The sequence below is a fragment of the Pinus tabuliformis genome, chromosome 9 (genome assembly GCF_031772625.1).
Source record: "Pinus tabuliformis cultivar Carrire ecotype Pingquan chromosome 9, CPIR1, whole genome shotgun sequence".
In the NCBI taxonomy this organism is placed as follows: domain Eukaryota; kingdom Viridiplantae; phylum Streptophyta; class Pinopsida; order Pinales; family Pinaceae; genus Pinus; species Pinus tabuliformis.
This window is the reverse complement of record NC_142307.1, coordinates 2,014,420,349-2,014,438,952: the sequence shown is the minus strand read 5'-3', so window position 1 is coordinate 2,014,438,952 and position 18,604 is coordinate 2,014,420,349.

Here is an 18,604-nt window from a genome sequence, read left to right as displayed (position 1 = left end):
CAGATCTGTTCATCATGAAGTAAAATTTTGAAATGGTATCATAGCATATGGAGTGTGCTGTTGCCTGTGGGAGGGAGTGTGTTGAGCCGATAGACCAAGAGTCAGTGCCCATAAAAGAGTTTCTCATCTCGGAAACATTCTTATGGTGTTTGTGCTCATTATAAGCTTCACAACTTGGAGAAGCTTTGGGATGATTTCATATAGTATCGACCAAGAGTGGAAGAGATTCAAACGCATTCATTGGGAAGGTGGGGAGGATGCAAGAAAGGACTCAACCAAAGGACTCGGGAGGGGAGGGTATGGAGTGTGTTGTTGCCTGTGGGAGGGAGTGTGTTGAGCCGAGAGACCAAGAGTCGGTGCCCATAAAACTAAAGAGTTTTCTCATCTCGGAAACATTCTTAGGGTGTTTGTGCTCATTATAAGCTTCACAACATGGAGAAGCTTTTGGATGATTTCATATGGTATCGACCAAGAGTGGAAGAGATTCAAACGTATTCATTGGGAAGGTGGGGAGGATGCAAGAAAGGACTCAACCAAAGGACTCGGGAAGGGAGGGGAGGGTTGAGGAAGTGTAGTTGGGACCAAAGGATGCAAGAAAGGACTCGGGAGGGGAGGGGAGGATTGAGGAAGTGTAGTTGGGACCAAAGGACTCGGGAGGGGAGGCTACTTATTCAGTTACTAAGTGGGCTTTGTCTCTATGAATGTCTTATGGTGATGTTCTTAGTGTTTAATGATGACTTGTATGTTCTTGGTTTGACTAATGTCTTATGGTGATGTTCTTAGTGTTTAATGACGACTTGTATGTTCTTGGTTTGACTAATGTCTTATGGTGATGTTCTTAGTGTTTAATGACGTCTTGTATGTTCTTTGTTTGACTAAGATACTTCTTTAGATTTCTTGCATGATAGAGGTGAGGGGTGTTCTATAGCTCAGTGTCGGGGAGTCTCGGGGAGATGTTGTAGTGTATGTAAATGAATGTAAACATTTAAATATAAAATTGTAATATGCATGTCACATTTAAAATTGTAATATGCATAACACATTAAATTAAATTAGTCAGTGATGTTGTAGTGTGTGTAAATGAATGTAAACATTTAAATATAAAATTGTAATATGCATATTACATTAAATTATTTTTAAATAATAATGATTCATATTCGTAACTATGAAAACTTCATTTTTATTTTTTTCCTTCGTAAGTCACGGTTTCTATTAACTTAGAAAACCTTAATCAATAGAATACTCCCATGGTCATCCTTAATCAATAGAGTTAATTGGAGCAGGGTTATTTGGACTTGCCCTCGGAGATGAGGGTGGTTTATAATCACAGTGAACATGGCCCTCCATATGAGCCAACCTTGTTTTTAGTCTCTAATTTTTCTAGGTTGTGATGTTGACCACACCACATACTCACCATATGATCATACAATTGCCATTGGTTATGTTGGATATGAGCAAGGATCTTCATGAATTCCACTCGATCTTCTTGACCAGCCCGATTTAACTTTATTATGCAAATTAGAAATCATTGACTGAACTCACATCTCTAAAGAAGTCTGTGAATGGGCAACACTCAAAACACTTGACACTGGCTAAGAGGAGGATGGGACAGAGGGACCTCTTCATCTCATGGAACTTTGACGAGAAGAAACCCTCCATCCTCCCTGCCCTCATGAGTTACTACGTACTCCATGCTGAGGAGGCATATTATCACAGGCGGACACAATTGATTCAGAAGAGAACCACGTGCTCCACAAAAGACCTTGTTCCAGACCATTGGACTATCCTATGGCCATAAGAGGTCAAAGGGACACTGTGCCACAACACCACAAACTCCCAACTCTAACTAGCGCCCCACCCACTACACACCAAGCTCAAGGAGCGAAATGAAATTGCAACAGAGAAACAAGCTTTAATGCACTGCAACTCATCGAGGCTAAACGAGGAAAACAAAGAGAACCTTACTCGATGAGTCACAACCACCCAACTCCAACAAACAGAGCACCCTCGACGCTCCATGCTTGGGGGGCCACCGAGAATGGGCACCAAAAAGCGAGCTGGGAGAAATGACCACCCATTAATATAACAAAACTAGAAACCTTGAACAACACAGACTAGAACAACTTAAACACCAACACCAACTCATAAGCCAAAACACAAGAACATGTTGTCGGTGACCTTCCCCACCCCAATTAAACAACAGGAGAAGGGGAGCCTCAACAACTAAGAGCAAAAATCCTCTCACGGTCTCAAAATTCCATAGAGGCGTAATTTAACAAACAAAAAAGACCCATGTACCATCATCAAAGGCACCCGAACTTAAACTTATCATGAATAACCCATAATAGAAGCCATTTAATGCTCAAAGGCAACATGACAACCTAATTACTATTCACCATGTGCTGAAGCAAACAATCTTGTAGAGCCAACATAGGAGGGAATCTCCAATGTGGGACGTCCACGACAACCCCCAAAAATTGGTGTTGGAGAGACTAATGAGCTTGCTACCATGTTTTCCTGGAACATCAATCCCCAGGGCACCGCTTCACCATTTTGACACCAAATTGATTACCAATTCGAGTAGAGCAAAGCATGAGGCTCTTGGACCAGAAATACAAAGAACAAACCTTGCCAACCTTAAATGCATTAACCATAGAAACCATTAGAATTGGGAGTAGTAAATGCCACCTGTTGTAAGACATAAGCTCCCACGCTCTTGCATGGGTGGGCAACGCCACACCAGCGATTTCAAGGATCATTCGTATGATCATAAGGACAACATATGCCCCCACTATACTATGCTTGAGGCATTGACACCCACATTTGGGAAACTTCATATTTAAATATAATAAACATATAAAAATTCAATATTTACAATTTTTTTTTCTAAGTTATATATCTATTTATTTATCTATATCATTATGCATATTGTAGGTTTTAACCCCGTACAAAAATTACATGCATACGAATTCTAAAACACAGAAAATAAACAATGCGAGAGCGTAACACATAAAACACATACACAGAGATTTTCCATTGTGTTGGAAATAATACTGAGGGGGGGGATGAATTATTATTATCAAATCAATATAACTTTTTCATTTCCATATTAAGATTCATATACGCTACTTCAGTTAAGGAAAATCGCGTGTATACGCAACTGTGTGTAATGCAACAAGCGTATATCGAGTGAACTTATGATTCAGTTAGTTGATCCTTAATGAGTGCATCAGAACATTATTAACTATATGAACAGTAAACAGGAGCAGTAAAATAGAATAGATCATCACACATAAGAAGCACACATGAACACCATGATGTAAGATGGAAACCCAATGTGGGTGAAAACCACCTGCTGCAAGTCGTCTCAATCTTCTTTTTAATAAGAAACTTCTTTTACAATGGTTCTGTACTGGTGCAGTCTTATACCAGTACGCAGGCTTCTACCTGCAGAAGGCTACTACCCTCTCTCGTTCTCCAGACTCTCCTGGAAGGGTGCTACAACCCCCTTAGCTCTTGTACTAGCCGATCCATTTATTAGTACGTGGGTGCCGGCCTACTGAAATGCTCCAACCTTTACTCGTTTTCCAGCTGCTACTGGAAGGGAGCTACCACCCCCTTAGCTCTTGTATTAGCTGATATACTAGTACGTAGGTGCCGACCTACAGAAGGCTACAACCTTCTCTTTCTTCCTTCAGGTACCACATTTCATAAATTTTCACACTGGATACTCCTGAAGCACAACACCATAATCTGAAGGCCACGTTTCATCCAATTTTCATACTGGACCCATCAATATCATTGAAGCACAAAATCAATCAACACTAGCATCATCAATCTCTGAATCACTGAAACCCTGTCAACAAACTGCAGTCACCATAACACAGAGCAGAACACAGAACCCTGCAATCAACGTTCAGATCTAACTATATCATCAAAAATCATGCATCAGAGTGCATACACTACTTGGAAGTGCCGAACCAACGTGTATACGCAACTTCACTAAGGCGAACCAACATATATGTCATTAATTACTTACGTATAACTTCGCTGCACTTCCTGACTTCAGAGATACCCATATCATTACATATACAAAGATAATGCATATGTTAGCAACTAGATCTAGTTCATCAGATCACATAAAGATAAGTCATTCTGATCCTGATCCATTATAGATCTCATCCATCAATACTGAAGCTAAACATAATCAACCAATCTGAGTATGCAAAATACTGACACTAGTAAACAGTCATCAGATCTCATCAACAACTAGAACCACTTGTAACTTCAAACATCATAGCTTATATGGTATACACTACTTAGATGTATCTAACCTGCGTATGTACGCGCTTTTATCATAGTCAACTAGTGTATACGTTTGTAAATATTCATTCATGATTTGCAGCTATTCCAATCTTGAGTTATACCTAGATCATAACATTTACAGAACATTACATGCGTCAACATACAGATCTAGACTAAACAAGATCAAACCGTATAGAGATGATTCATTCCAAGCCATTAGATCCCGATCTATCTTTAGATCTTTTTCTCCATCAACCGCTGAGATTCCTCCTTAGCTTAGATCAAGCAAAGCATTATGAACCCATAACCTGCATACTAGATCTCATACTTCATCAGATATTCAAGACTTTCTCAATGCATTTGCCTAATGATCTTCTTCTCCTTTTATAGTCTTAGGCCTTACTCAATACCATGGTCCAAAACCATTGAGAACCAATACTAGGGACCCAATACCTGGGTTCAACACTTCGGACGCAATACCAACGACCAAAACCATAGGTCTAAATACCACGGACCCAAAAATAAGCTTTCCCACATGTACGCGCTTTTCCGTGCATGAAAATGCGTGCATACGCATATGCGACTTTTGATCAGCAATCCCGCGTGTATACGCCCATTTGTATATAGTGAACCTGCGTGTATAACTTGCGTGTATACCCTACTTGGTATATAGCGAACATGCGTATATACGCGACTTGGTACATAGTAAACCTGCGTATAACCTGCATATGTACGCGACTTGGAATATAGTGAACTTGCGTATATACTCTTCTGTAGTCTGATCATCGATTCTTTGCTACTACCCTGCAGCACTATAATCTGTCATCTTTCCATCAAGGACAACACTTGTATCATAATACCAACACCCTGGATCCCAAAACCGGGACTACTAGCTTGATTTTTCATTATATTTCTTTCAATGTTACAATACATTTATACATGCCGAAGCATCCAATATGATGGACCGAAAACCATCACGTCCAAAACCATGTGCGAAAATCATGCACGAAACCATAGGTAGGTCCGCCCAACCTAACATAGGGTCCAAAACCAAAATTTTCCAGGGCGCTGCCCCGGACCTCATAGAGTGGGGTTCCTTGCACCCCTCAAACCTCCCTGTGACCCCCTCGCTACGCAATCGGTGCAACGAAAGTGGGGCTCCGCCCCCCTTCTAACCCCCTGGTTAACTACGTGGGCTAGTCGTTGAAAGAATATAACACAACCCAACACATATCACATTAAAAAATTAAATTGAAAAAATTATAAAACATGTTAGATCTTAGAATTTTGTGATCCATATTAATGATGAAGTTGTCTTTCAGATTAATCACATCATTGTGATTTGATCGATGTTTCGAACCATCTAATATGGTTCATCATTGAGATTTGGTCAATGTTTCGAACCATCGAATCTGTGCCACATCACTCGCTGAATACATATATTTTACTGGAATGAAGTGCCCACCTGTTTACCATAACCATGATGGAGTCATGTTGTTTAGATGTCCTGCAAACCTGTAATGAAATCCATGGAAATGAACTCTCACTTCTACTTTGGAATCAGAATTTGCTGTAGTAGTCCAACTGGATGCTTACATTCTGCTTTCGCTTGATGATACTCCAAACATCTAGCCACAAACTCTGCCATGCCCTTTTTCAGATTCAGCCAATGATAGAACTTCTTCACTACTATCAATGTCTTCTAGTATCTTGGGTGACCTGAGTACGGTTTTGCATGAAATTCTCGCAAGATAGTTTTCTTGAGCTCATTGTTGTCTGACACATATAGTCCTTAAATTTGATCAAACCATTTGCTGTAAGACGATAGTCCACATATTTTTCACCCGTACCCTATTGTAACCTATGCATAAGTTCCATGTACCTGTGAACCTGTTGGCCTCCCTGTAAGATCTGATCCTGTAAGTCTGTCCCGTAAGAAATCATAACTTCTATATGATTCACCTGTGTTTTCCTGCTAAGATCATTTGCAACCTTGTTCTCTTTACCTTTAATGTATCTGATCTCAAAGTCAAACTCACTAATCGTGGCCAACTATCTAGCTTGCATGGCATTCAGATTCGGTTGGTCAAACATTTATCTCAATCTATTGTGATTGCTCATCAATACAAACCTCCTGCCAAGAAGATAGTGCCTCCATATCTTCAGTGCATGGGTGATCATTGCCAATTCAAGATCATGTGTCGGATAATTTTGCTCATGCTCATTTGGTTTTCGTTACTCATAGCACACTACCTATCCTTCCTGCATTAAGACTCCACCAAGTCCTCTCTTGCAGGCATCTGTGCACACCACAAACTGTGTCTGGATCTGCAACCCTTTAAACTAGATCATTCGTCAATAACTGCTTCAACTGTTCAAAACTAACTGCATATTCCTCTGTCCATTCAAATTTTTTACCTTGCCTTTGCAGTGACGTAATAAGATATGCAACACGAGAGAGGTCCTTGATGAACCTCCTATAATAACCTACGAACCCCATAAATGATCTTACCTCATCCACATTCCTAGGAGTTGCCCACTCCATGATAGCCCTTATCTTCTCTGGATCCACTGCTATGCCTTCTTTGGAAACATGTTCCAAGTAATGTAGCTCTTTTTAAAAAAAACTGCATTTACTGAGCTTAGCATACAACTGATGCTTTCTCAACAATCTCAATACTACCACTGAGTGTTCGACATGCTCTTCCTCATTTTTAGAATATATCAAGATGTCATCAATGAATACAACAACAAACTTGTTCAAATAATGACGCAACACACTATTCATCAAGCACATAAAAGTTGCTGGAGCATTAGTCAAACCAAACAGAACTACAACAAACTCATAATGCCCATACCTGGTCCGGAAAGTTGTTTTGTAAATGTGTCATTCTTTAATGTGCATTCGATGGTATCTTGATCTCAAGTCAATCTTTGAGAACACTATCGCTCCCTTCAACTAATTGAACAAATCATCAATCATCGACAACGGATACCCATTCTTAATGGTCACATTGTTCAACTGCCTGTAATCAATGCATAATTTGAGAGTACCATCCTTCTTCTTCACAAACAACATTGGTACAACGCAAGGCAATGCACTTGGCCTAATGTATCCCTTGTCAAACATTTCCTTCAACTTCAACATCAACTTTACTAACTCTGGTGTGCTTATCACATATGGTGCTTTTGATGCTAGTGTTGCCCCTGGTACCAACTCAATGGAAAAATCTACTTTTATGTGAGGCAGCAACTCTAAAATTTTCGCTGGAAACTAGTGTAAGATAGGATACCTTCTTAATACCTCTCCATTCTCATCCTCCTTACTTTTATCACTAGAAATGTGCACTGCAAACAATCGACACCCTTTTTTGTGACTGTGCTTGGCCTGCATAGCTATCACCATTCTAACCAATGTTGTGTTCTTCTTACCCTGCAAGACTCTCTGTTCTCCATTGTCATCCAAGCACTCAATCGCCTTATCATAACAATCCACCTTAGTCTTGTGAAGATACAACCAATCCATACCCAAAATCATACTATATGACCCCAACGACGATACATTCAAATGTGTTGATGTAGGCATACGATTTAATTTGAATGCACAAGCCCTTACCTAGTGATGAACTCTCTTCTTTGTCCCTGTAGCCAACTGCACTAACCAAGATTCTGCACGCACTTCTTTATTCAAACCACACTTATCCACCAAGACAAGGTCAACATAACTATAATTAGATCTAGGGTCAATCAAAATAAAAACAACTTGATCACAAAGCTTACCATCTATCTCGATAATAGATGCCTGATGATCAACCTATTTGTTATCTAATGTTGGATAGATCTGTGGAATGTTTTTCCCAAAATCCCTAACTGTCTGCACTTCTTGTGCGCTGTAAATCTAAGGCCTACCACCTTCATTCTGCGGACAATCTCTCTTGAGATGCTCCTTGCTACATATCTAACATTGCAACTGTCCTTTACCATCACTTTTATTTTGTTTTCCCTCATGCTGTGACCCATTAAAGTTCTTGTAAGATGCAACAATTTCTTTCTCTCTTGCATTTTGAGGTTTTCTTCGCTTCAACTACCATTTACCTTTAGCTTTGTCTTTCCCTTTCCAACCTTGCTGAGATTCTGTCTTACGTTTTGATTGTTCATAGCAGTGCTTCAATTTCTCAATGACCTTCTCAAGCGACCAAAACTCATCATACTCAATCCGTTCTCTAAATTCTAATGGAAATCCATTGAAAAATCTCTAAATTTTGGCCTTCTCATCTTTAAGATATGGTAATACCTCAATAACTTTAGAAACTTGGTCGTATACTTCTCATCTATCATCGATCCCATCTTTAGCTCATAAAACTCCTTGGATTTGCTGTCGTAGTACCTCTCTGACAAGTACTTATTCATAAAAAGTCTCTTGAAATCATGCCAACTCAAGTCTTTTGTCATGCTGTCTCTGGCCCGTTTCACATCTTCCCACCAGATGTCTTCTTTCCTTTGACGCTGAAGATAGCTATTTTTCCCTTCATATTCTCTGTGTACTCATGTAGCTCAAAGAATTTCTTAATTCCAAGTAGTCATGTTTCTGCATCTTCCGTCTTCTTCAAATCCCCATTAAAGGTAGGTGGCTTGGCTTTCTTGAGTTCATTTGGAAAATATCCCCTGTCACTCTTCTTGTAAGGATAATAAAGATGACGATCATAGTCCATGTTAGAACCAAAACTAGAATAGAACATGTGTCCATCGCCTCTCCTATCTGGGGTATCCAAGACCTTGCCATCCTTAATCATGTCATCCCTATCCGACTTGTACCCACCATGAGATCTAGTGCCATATGCCCCATTAGTCCTATCCTCCTGCCCATGGATGATCCTAAACGGTCCCTGTCTTTGCAATTCTAACAAACTCTGAATAATTATTGCATTAACTTCTGCTTGTTTCACCTGTGCCTGAATGATTATGTCATTATTTGCTTTGCAACTTCTTATTTCTACCTTAAAACTTTTCAATGTGTCTACTAATTCAGAAGAGTGCCCAACACCACGCTGCTTTTTTGATCCATAGGGAGAGTTTCGTGAACTGTAGTCTACCATCTTGCTAGTCATATTTGATCTTCTTCTTGCAAGTATACCATGTCTTCTTAAACCAAAACATAACATAATCAACATACCTCAGTGTAGTTTAGGGGAGGATATCTCATCTGCAAGATCAACCAAATTAGTGCAATACATGTATAAACATGATCATATCAATACATAAACATCATTTCAACCATCAACCAATTACCATGCATGACCATACCAAGCACATAAAATCATCTTATGCACAACAACTATAACCATGTCAATTTATGCATGACAACATATAAATATTGACATGCATAACCGACATACACTCATGACAAACACATCTAACAACAACACCAACAAATTTCACATGGCGACACAAATGCAACAATGGCCACCACCATGCATACTCAACAAGCACACAAACCACAAGCATAATGAACACTTATGCAACCGATATGTATGCATGTCGAACACACTGCCCATCCAGTCCAAGGGGTGAACCATGCTATGATACCACTCTGTAGCACCCTCCTCTCACATTTACCCAAGTTAACTAACTCGCTAGGGTAAACATGTGACGAGAGGCTACTGTGATGTGATTCAACTCTCTATGTACAATTAAGGAAGTGGAACTGACAAAACTAAACCAATCTGGCCTAACTCAAGAGCTACAGACCCTTCAGGAGGCAACCAACCCTTCTAGATGCTTAACCCCTAATACAACTTGACAATTTACTGATATGGACTTTTAGTTGCTCCCATGACAAGCCATGCATGCAATTGAGGTCTTCCAGTTACTCCCACAACAGGGCATGCCAGCGATTGTGGACTGTTTTAGCCAGTTTTAAGCCAACGACCCCAGATTCTGAGCCTATGTCTCAGGACACGCCCAAAACTTCATGAAACATTTAGGAATGGTAAATAACAATGGAATAAGATTACTAATGCAATCATTGGTACAAGTACTTTATCTGACCCCTACTAGCGCTAACATACATTTAATCAAACATGTCACAATTATGTGATCTTCAGGTCATAACAACAAATCTAAGCATAGGGGTCTCATACTTATCTGAGATTCTTAGGAAGCATTTATGTCTTATCACAATAGTTGCATTATCATCTATTAGGTCATATATTCATTGTATATTCATTTGCTAATCAAAACATGATGAGAGCCATACATCAAGTCTTCCATAAAACATACTCATAACCATCATATAACCAACAAAAATAACAAGGGTATAACAACCATAAGAATAACATATGAACAATATATTTACACATGAAATATCAGGTCTGAGACTTCCACGAACCACCCGACCATTGATTGGGCTGAACCAAACCTTTCTTTTAGCCAATCACCCTTGTGCCATATTCCAAGCATGAATGTGAGACTTACACCAAAACCATCAAGGACTTCCTCAGGGTTTATCGTATATCCCACCAAGGGATTCCTAGGCCTGAACTTTCATCAATACAACCAGGATTTACCACAATCCCCACCAGATCACTAGGCCCTAAATAAGCATGTATGCCTCCAGATATCTCCACCTAAATCATGAGGAATTTTTCTGTCTCAACCTCTCGGCTTTACCATGTATCGCTCCATTACCAGTCAAGGGATTCTTATGCCTACGAGATCAATATCCTCTGGGATACTGTGTATCCTGCCATTACCGGTCAAGGGATTCTTAGGCCCAATCAAAGGTATTCACCTCTGAGCTTTACCATGTATCCCATCCCGAGATTCCTAGGCCCAAGAGAGGTGTTAACAACAATGATTTACTGTGTATCCCATCCCGGGATTCCTAGGCCTTGTGAATACTCCTGAGACCATCCTACTCAGTGTCGAATCCATCCGACAATCCAACTCAACCAAAACAAGAGAACCCCATCACACCATGGTTATCCGTAAATGGTAAGGCAAGCTGAATAACACTATCACACCTGGAAAAACCCATGTCAATGACAACAAGAGTACAAAAAACACATGCTTATACCATGCATGTCAAAACTAGCAAGGAAATCCTACATGCAACTTGATACCTGCAAGTAAATCCATTGTAGTCACTTGATCTTGCTCTTCCTTGCTTGATCTTTTCTTCCCTTTTCCTTTTTTGTCCTTCCTTTGTTTTCCATGATCCAATGTTAAAGTGCTCCAAGAATGCTCTAAGTGTCCAAGAGTGTGTGAGAGAGAGAAAATAGAGAGACAGCTCCAAAACTGAACTGACAAAAAGCTACAAACTGATTCTCAGAAGCTTTTTTTATTAATGAGGTCTTTTTTTTCTTCAATTTTCCATTATTTTCCTCCTCATATGCAACATGCGACTTTTTACCTTCATTTTCTCTTAATTTTCATTATTTTCATAAAGAAAATGTCAATTAATGCCTTATGCCTTTCCAAAGCCTTTGTCTTTGTCTTTGCTAATTTCTTTAGCCATAATAAACCACATGAACAACCTCTAGGATGCTTTTCCCCACATTCAACTTGGAATAATTGTCTCATGACCTTGGTTATTATTTTACCTTTATTACATGGAATTTTGACTAGGGTTGTTACACCCAACCTAGCGGGTCACGCAGGAGAATTTCCACCTATTTTGCGAGTTTTTACATAGAAAATTTTCTCGATTTACTAAGGAATCGCCTAGGCCAGAGGCCTTCGCGACTTGATCGCCCAATTAAACTTGAAATCCATGAGATCAAGGATGAAGATCCTAGGTCTTTCACCTCTCTTTCGGTGCTCCATGGCCATGGAGGTCACGAATCAATGCATTCAATTACATCAGCTATACTTTGCTGAAAGTACTTTGAATTCTTACTCTAAAAATATGCTGAAACGAGTAGAAACTCTGACCATTATCTTTCATGGAAAACATACACAGGAAACACCTCAGGGAAATCGGTCCAATTTCCCAACCGCAACCCAGTCGTGCGGTTATTATCAACAAAATATCACATCATTCAAGGAACACATACAAGGTATCAACTCAGACACATCAACCTATTTATTCATCTAATACATTCGAGCTATTAACATGAATTTTTATGCTTAAAACAACTCAGGGAAACCAACCCTTTGTAGTTCTAGGAAAACAAGAAAACATTTCATAATTACACATAAATTTCAACCATGACAGAGATGAGCCTGTCTCCTTTACTCAAGAAAGACAATAGAGTTTAAGCTTAAGACTTAAATATAGGAATTGGTCATTCCTCATAAACATGAATCAACATTTCCACATACACACAAAAATTCCATATTCCTCAATGTTATCATATACCAATAATTAACTCAGTAACCCAATATACCAACAAGTAGGTGTAAGTAATTGTTCATTATCAAAGATCTCTATCTCTTCATGCTTTAGCAATCTTAAGTTTTTTCAAGATCAACACATTCATAAGCAATGAACCATTTTATAGGATCACTGCATAATCACTACATTCCTCATTAATGAATGAACAACATTCCTTAGCATTAGCATAACATTATTTCAGTGCAATAAACATGAGCATAATAATAATCACAAGAATAGAACATAAGAGTGAAATTATCTTATAAGAGGTTTGGCCACTTAGAGTGGGACTCTGACTCTCCACCCAACCATAGACAAGCTACAACCACAATTACTTGTAGTTGTCACCCCCGAGCCAAATTTCAATGCTTGAGGTGGAGTGCTTCTTAAGAGAAAATTCATCCAATAGAACAAACGAAACATGATGCCACAAGGCCACACTGCCTTCATCCACCAACTACACAAGTTTCTCACTTAGTACTTTGAGACATAATTTACATCCATGTTATGATACTACAATGCAAAGAGCTTCAACTCACTTTCAAGAGAAGAGAGTCCACATTAAGGAAGGTTCATCAATGGATAAACAACTGATGGGTACAAATATCACCTCTCCAGGGGGTTTATCAATGAGTCAAGCACCAGAGCTTCAACCCCAAGGGAACTGTTGGTGGCTCATCAACCCTCACATGCACCTGAGTGTCTCTTCCCACTTCCATAGGTTCATCAATCCACAAGCTTCCAATGGGTTCTATAGCCTTACACGCAAGGCATTACTCTCTATAAAACTTCTTACCCAACAAGCTTTTGTGAGGTTTCTTTAGCTGGTTTCTATCTTCTTCAAAGCTTGATTGATTTCCAATCATGTTTGTAGTGTTTACTGCATCTTCCAATTTTTTTCTCCATTGTTGTGTGTTTTTTTCCACAGTGTCATGCACCCTGAGAATGAGAGAATGTGTTCTCTACTTTCCGTGTATGTGTATCATCTGCATGTGTTTCTCCTTCTTCCCCAAACGTCTAACCGTCTGTATCCTTACTAGTTCCATGCCATTCAACCCCTTTGACAATGTACCCCATGTCTGTCTTTAAATTTTTGCCCTCTTCTTGCTTGTTGTTGGAGCTAGAGGACACCTAGCCCTGTCCTCTTCCTTTAAATTAAATTTATTGTTCAGTCAACACATTCAACCGACCAAGGTTGATATTTAAAGCAACCCATTCCTTAACCAATCTAGAATCTATGTCCCTTCTCTCAACCTTTAATTAATTACAATTTATTTACAATGGAAAAATATTAACCAAGGGATGTCACACTGAATTCATGAGAATTAAAAAGAGGATCTTACAAATATAAAGGTAAACGACCATTCAAATGTTTTTAGTGTGGTAGAATAGGCTGTTATGCTTTAAAATGTCCCTATGGAAAATCAGAAGATATTGATGATGAAAAAGAACATAGAAATAGAGGCAAATTTCATAAAAATGGAAGATCTATGTAGCAACCCTTTTTTCTATCCTTATGCGAATATTGCCATGTATATTCATTTATGTAAATAAATACAAAAATGTAAAATATAGTTGAGTTGAAAGAGTAGACATAGATTCAAAGGTCTGAGGAGGAGTTTCTTGTGTTGTTTTAACCAAACACAACTCATTTAATTATTCTCACCTATCCCTTGGCTAATTAAAGATGGTATGTACAACATATATCGACATGAGTATGGACCATCTAAGTGGAGGACAAGCCTGTACTGTCCATGTTATTGTGGGGCATGTGGGAAGTCAACACATAAGAGGAAAATGAATAGAAAATGGGCAAATGGGGGAATGAGGAGATAGTGGAAGAGAAAAAAGGAAAACACACATAATGAGTGCGCTCGGAAGGAGAAGAGGAAAAAAAAACAAAAGAGAAGGGAAAACATCAAGTGATTGTTGTGTGAATTTTTGGGGATAACGCTCCCTGTTATTTTGGGGAAGGCCATTATTATGCATTGATGTAGATTTGGCTAGTGAAGGCTTAGTGGGGGTATTTATTCATTAGGTGTTTTCCTTAGGGCTAAGTAGTGCTTCACTGAGCTTCAAGTGAATCCTTGTGATTGACTCCTGAGAGGAAGAAGGGTCACTGTGGTGCTTACTGCAGGAGGCAGTTAATAAATAACCCAGACAATGCACTCCCTTTCTAGCCTCGCTGACCTATTTATGGTGTGAAAATTCCCTTGAGCAACAAACTCTTTAGCCTTTAAATCTGGCTCGAGGGTGGTCGGTTGCAAGAAAGATTGTAGTGTAGTTAGCCTTTGGTTGGGTGGAGATTTGAAGTCCCTCCTCTAGTTTCCAACCATTCAAATTATTCCGATAAGTGTACATTTCTATATATGTCTATGCCATGGATGGCTAATGAGTAACCCGATAATTTCCATGTAAGAATGATTGATTTATTATATAGTCTTGGTTGACCAGCTAATTGTGTATCTGTGGTGAACATGAGCTGCCTAAGCTATGTGATTGCGGCCCTATTAATTCATTTGCAAGTTGCCTAATGTGTCTAGGACTGGTGGTTTGAAAACAATTTGAATTAACCTGATATTTCACATGTTTTAGTCATCTTCTATTTTTATGAGTTTAGGTCACGTATTATAACCATGTTTCCAGGATTATCACTCAAGTAGTTTAGGTTATATGTGGTGCGAGTGGACTTGATCCAACTCTGAAAGAACTGTTGATATCTCTATATCTCTATGATGAGTGTTTGCTACTATGTTCTCATGATTATGTGGGGCTCCTCGACCTCTATGTTTGTTGATTTTTGCATGAGATATAAAGTGATTTACATGAGTATGCATAATTATTTGCAGTCCCACAATTGATATGTTATACTATGTGATTCTAGATTAATTGATATGATCATGAACCTTGTGTTGTGTTGGGTTGTTGGTATTTTGTGCATGTTATAGTTTTCATCAATTGTAGGGTCAATCACATGAATGTGACTAGTTGTTTGAAATTCCTCAGTTAGTCTATTGTTGCAAGTATTATTTTCAATGTGATAGGTTTATGAATTTGATAGAAGGTAAGTCTATTAGAACCATAATTCCTATCATGATCATGTTGAAATGCCTTATAGATCAATATTTGGATTCGAGTTTTCATTCATAGAAGTTTAGTATTCCGGGTAAGGTCTTGTTTTGAAGGAATCCTAGTAGAATTCCCAATCTCGATTATTTTCAGTACGAAAAAACGATGTATATGTATATATATAATTCTGATACAGAAATTCTGGTACAGAAAAGTATGTTATAGGGAAAAGTTAAAGCAAAATTTTGCTTCCGCCGTATAACATATGGGAACATGTCAATCATATACGGAAATACATATGCAATAGGTAAATAGAGTAGTAAACCCATAATCAAAGATATGAAACAAAAGTGTACTTGAGCATGTAACAGTTGATCAATAGACAAGATCGTGATACATACCAGGACATTGTCTCTCCTACATACCCGGCGTTGATAATTGTTGAACTTGATGCGTGTCAGTGCCCACTGAGATGCTCAAGTTCCATATTCCGCATTGTGAAAACATGCCCTTCTTTGATAATACATCAGCGATTATATTCTGGGATCGTTTTATATGAACAATGGAGTAATCCTTTGAAGATTTCCAGATAGAGGAGATTCTGTGCATCTATTCGGAGAGGTTGGCATTGTTAATGGAATGCTTGTCGATAACATGATCAATAATGATTTTTGAGTCCCCATAGATTCGAAGGCCTCCAATGTTCAGGAAAGAGCAGAAAACTAGAAGACCATATAATGCCATGGCTTCAGCTTTATTGTTAGTTTTTGCACCCCCGTTCCAAAATATTCATAATGCTGGTCCTCCATAATATATATGACCACTCCACGGGCAAATACCATCTTGTGCAGCACCATCAAAATGTGCCCTCGGATATAACAACAGAGGATTGGAAGACACATTTGATTTTCCATTCACATGCTGGGGGATATTGAGAAGGAGAGTGAGATATAAGGAAATAATTTGGTCAAATATGTGCATGAAATTCTCCTTATAATCTTGAAAAATGACTCTATTCCTCCATTTCCAAATGAACCAGAACACAAAAAGAGGGATAGGCTTCCATATCACTTTCTGTTTACTCCACCATTCAAAAGAATCTTTTATGGATGAATGAGTGGTGTAATAGAACCCAAAATGTGAGGCCAGCTTCTTCCATAGAACCTGTATGGTAGCACTGTAGAAAGATGTGCATATTGTCCTTCGATTCAGATAGGCACATAGAGCAAATAGCAGGGCTGTGCTAATTCCTCTTTTATAGGTTGTTCCAAGTGAGATTTTTGTTGTGATACATTAGCCATGAGAATAAGATAATTTTGTATGGGCACCCAGACTTCTAGAATGTAAATGGAAAAATGTTATCGGCACCTGAATATTGTTCCTCTATAATGGAGAGGTATATATCTTTAACAAGAACATTAATCTTACCACCCCTACCCCGCCAGACTATGCCGTCCTCTTCTTCAGTTCTGTAAATACCACAGAGCTTCATTTTCCAGATAATCATATTCCATTGAGATGCGACTGGACCATTAAGGCCCAAATCATTAGCAGATTTCCAAATTGGAATAGCACCCTGCCATTCGTTAATAACTTGTGCCCAATAAAAGATACCTTTTTGATGGAGCATGTGTAAGAGCTGATGAGGAATATGTGAAACTTCTTCTCCGCCCATGAAAGGGTCGAGACCAATAAGAATACTATTCCCAGACTGAAATTTCCACATAAGGTTTTTGAAAAAGAAACCCTGGATCTTATGAAAACTCCTCCATATAGCAGATCCACGAGTAGACCCAAATGAACTGTACCTGAACCAAAAGGAAAAATCTCTGTTCCCCAAGTATTTTATTCTGATTGCATTACTCCATACATTGTTTCCAAAAAAAACTTTCCATAAGGATTTACACAACAAGGCCAGACCAGATTTTCGAAGGTTCATAATACCCCACCCCCCCATCTTCTTTGGGAGGGTAAGGTTTGAAAGCTTGGACAGGTGAAATTTCCTTTTTTCCTTACAACACCCCAATATGCAGAATGCCATCAATTTATTTAATTTTTGAATGATGCTGGTTGGAATGTAAAATAAGTGGGCCCGATAGACTAAAAGCTGGGCGAGTACAGTTTGCAATAGAATCATTCTCCCAGCCAATGGGAGACATTTATATTCCCAGCCTGCAATCCTTTTATAGAAACTGTTGAGGATCCATGACCAATCTGTCGAAGTATAACCTATTGGCTTCAAATGAGAGCCCAAATATTTCATTCCCACATTGATTGATTTAGCTTGTATATTGAAGAGTTGTTGGAGGTATTCCATTTCTACTATATTAATATCTCCATGGTGGAAAGATGATTTACCTTCATTTATACGCAGATCAGTAGCCCTTTGAAATTAATATAATATTATGTGCAAATAAATCCAGGCCTGTCTACAGAGCATGGCAAAAATCAATGTCATCCACAAAAAGATTATGTGAAAAATTGTTACCCCTGTTGATAGTGAGAGGATGGCAATGAACCTTGCAAACATCCCTTTTAATATGAAGGCTTAGCGAATCCATAACAAGGATGAACAGAAGGGGTGAAAGGGAACATCCCTGACGGAGGCCCCTAGTAGTAGAGAAAAAAGTAGTAGGCATACCATTTATGAGAATGGCATAATTGACATTCTCCATGCAGGCCATAATCCAGTTGGTGCATTGACTATTGAGCCCAATTTTAATAAGGAGGCATCTAAAAAATCCCTAGTCAAGACAGTGATATGCTTTTTTAAGGTCAATTTTGAGGATGGCTGCATCAATTTTTTTGTTATGTATAGAATGGAGACATTCTTGAGTAATGGCTACAACATCCAAC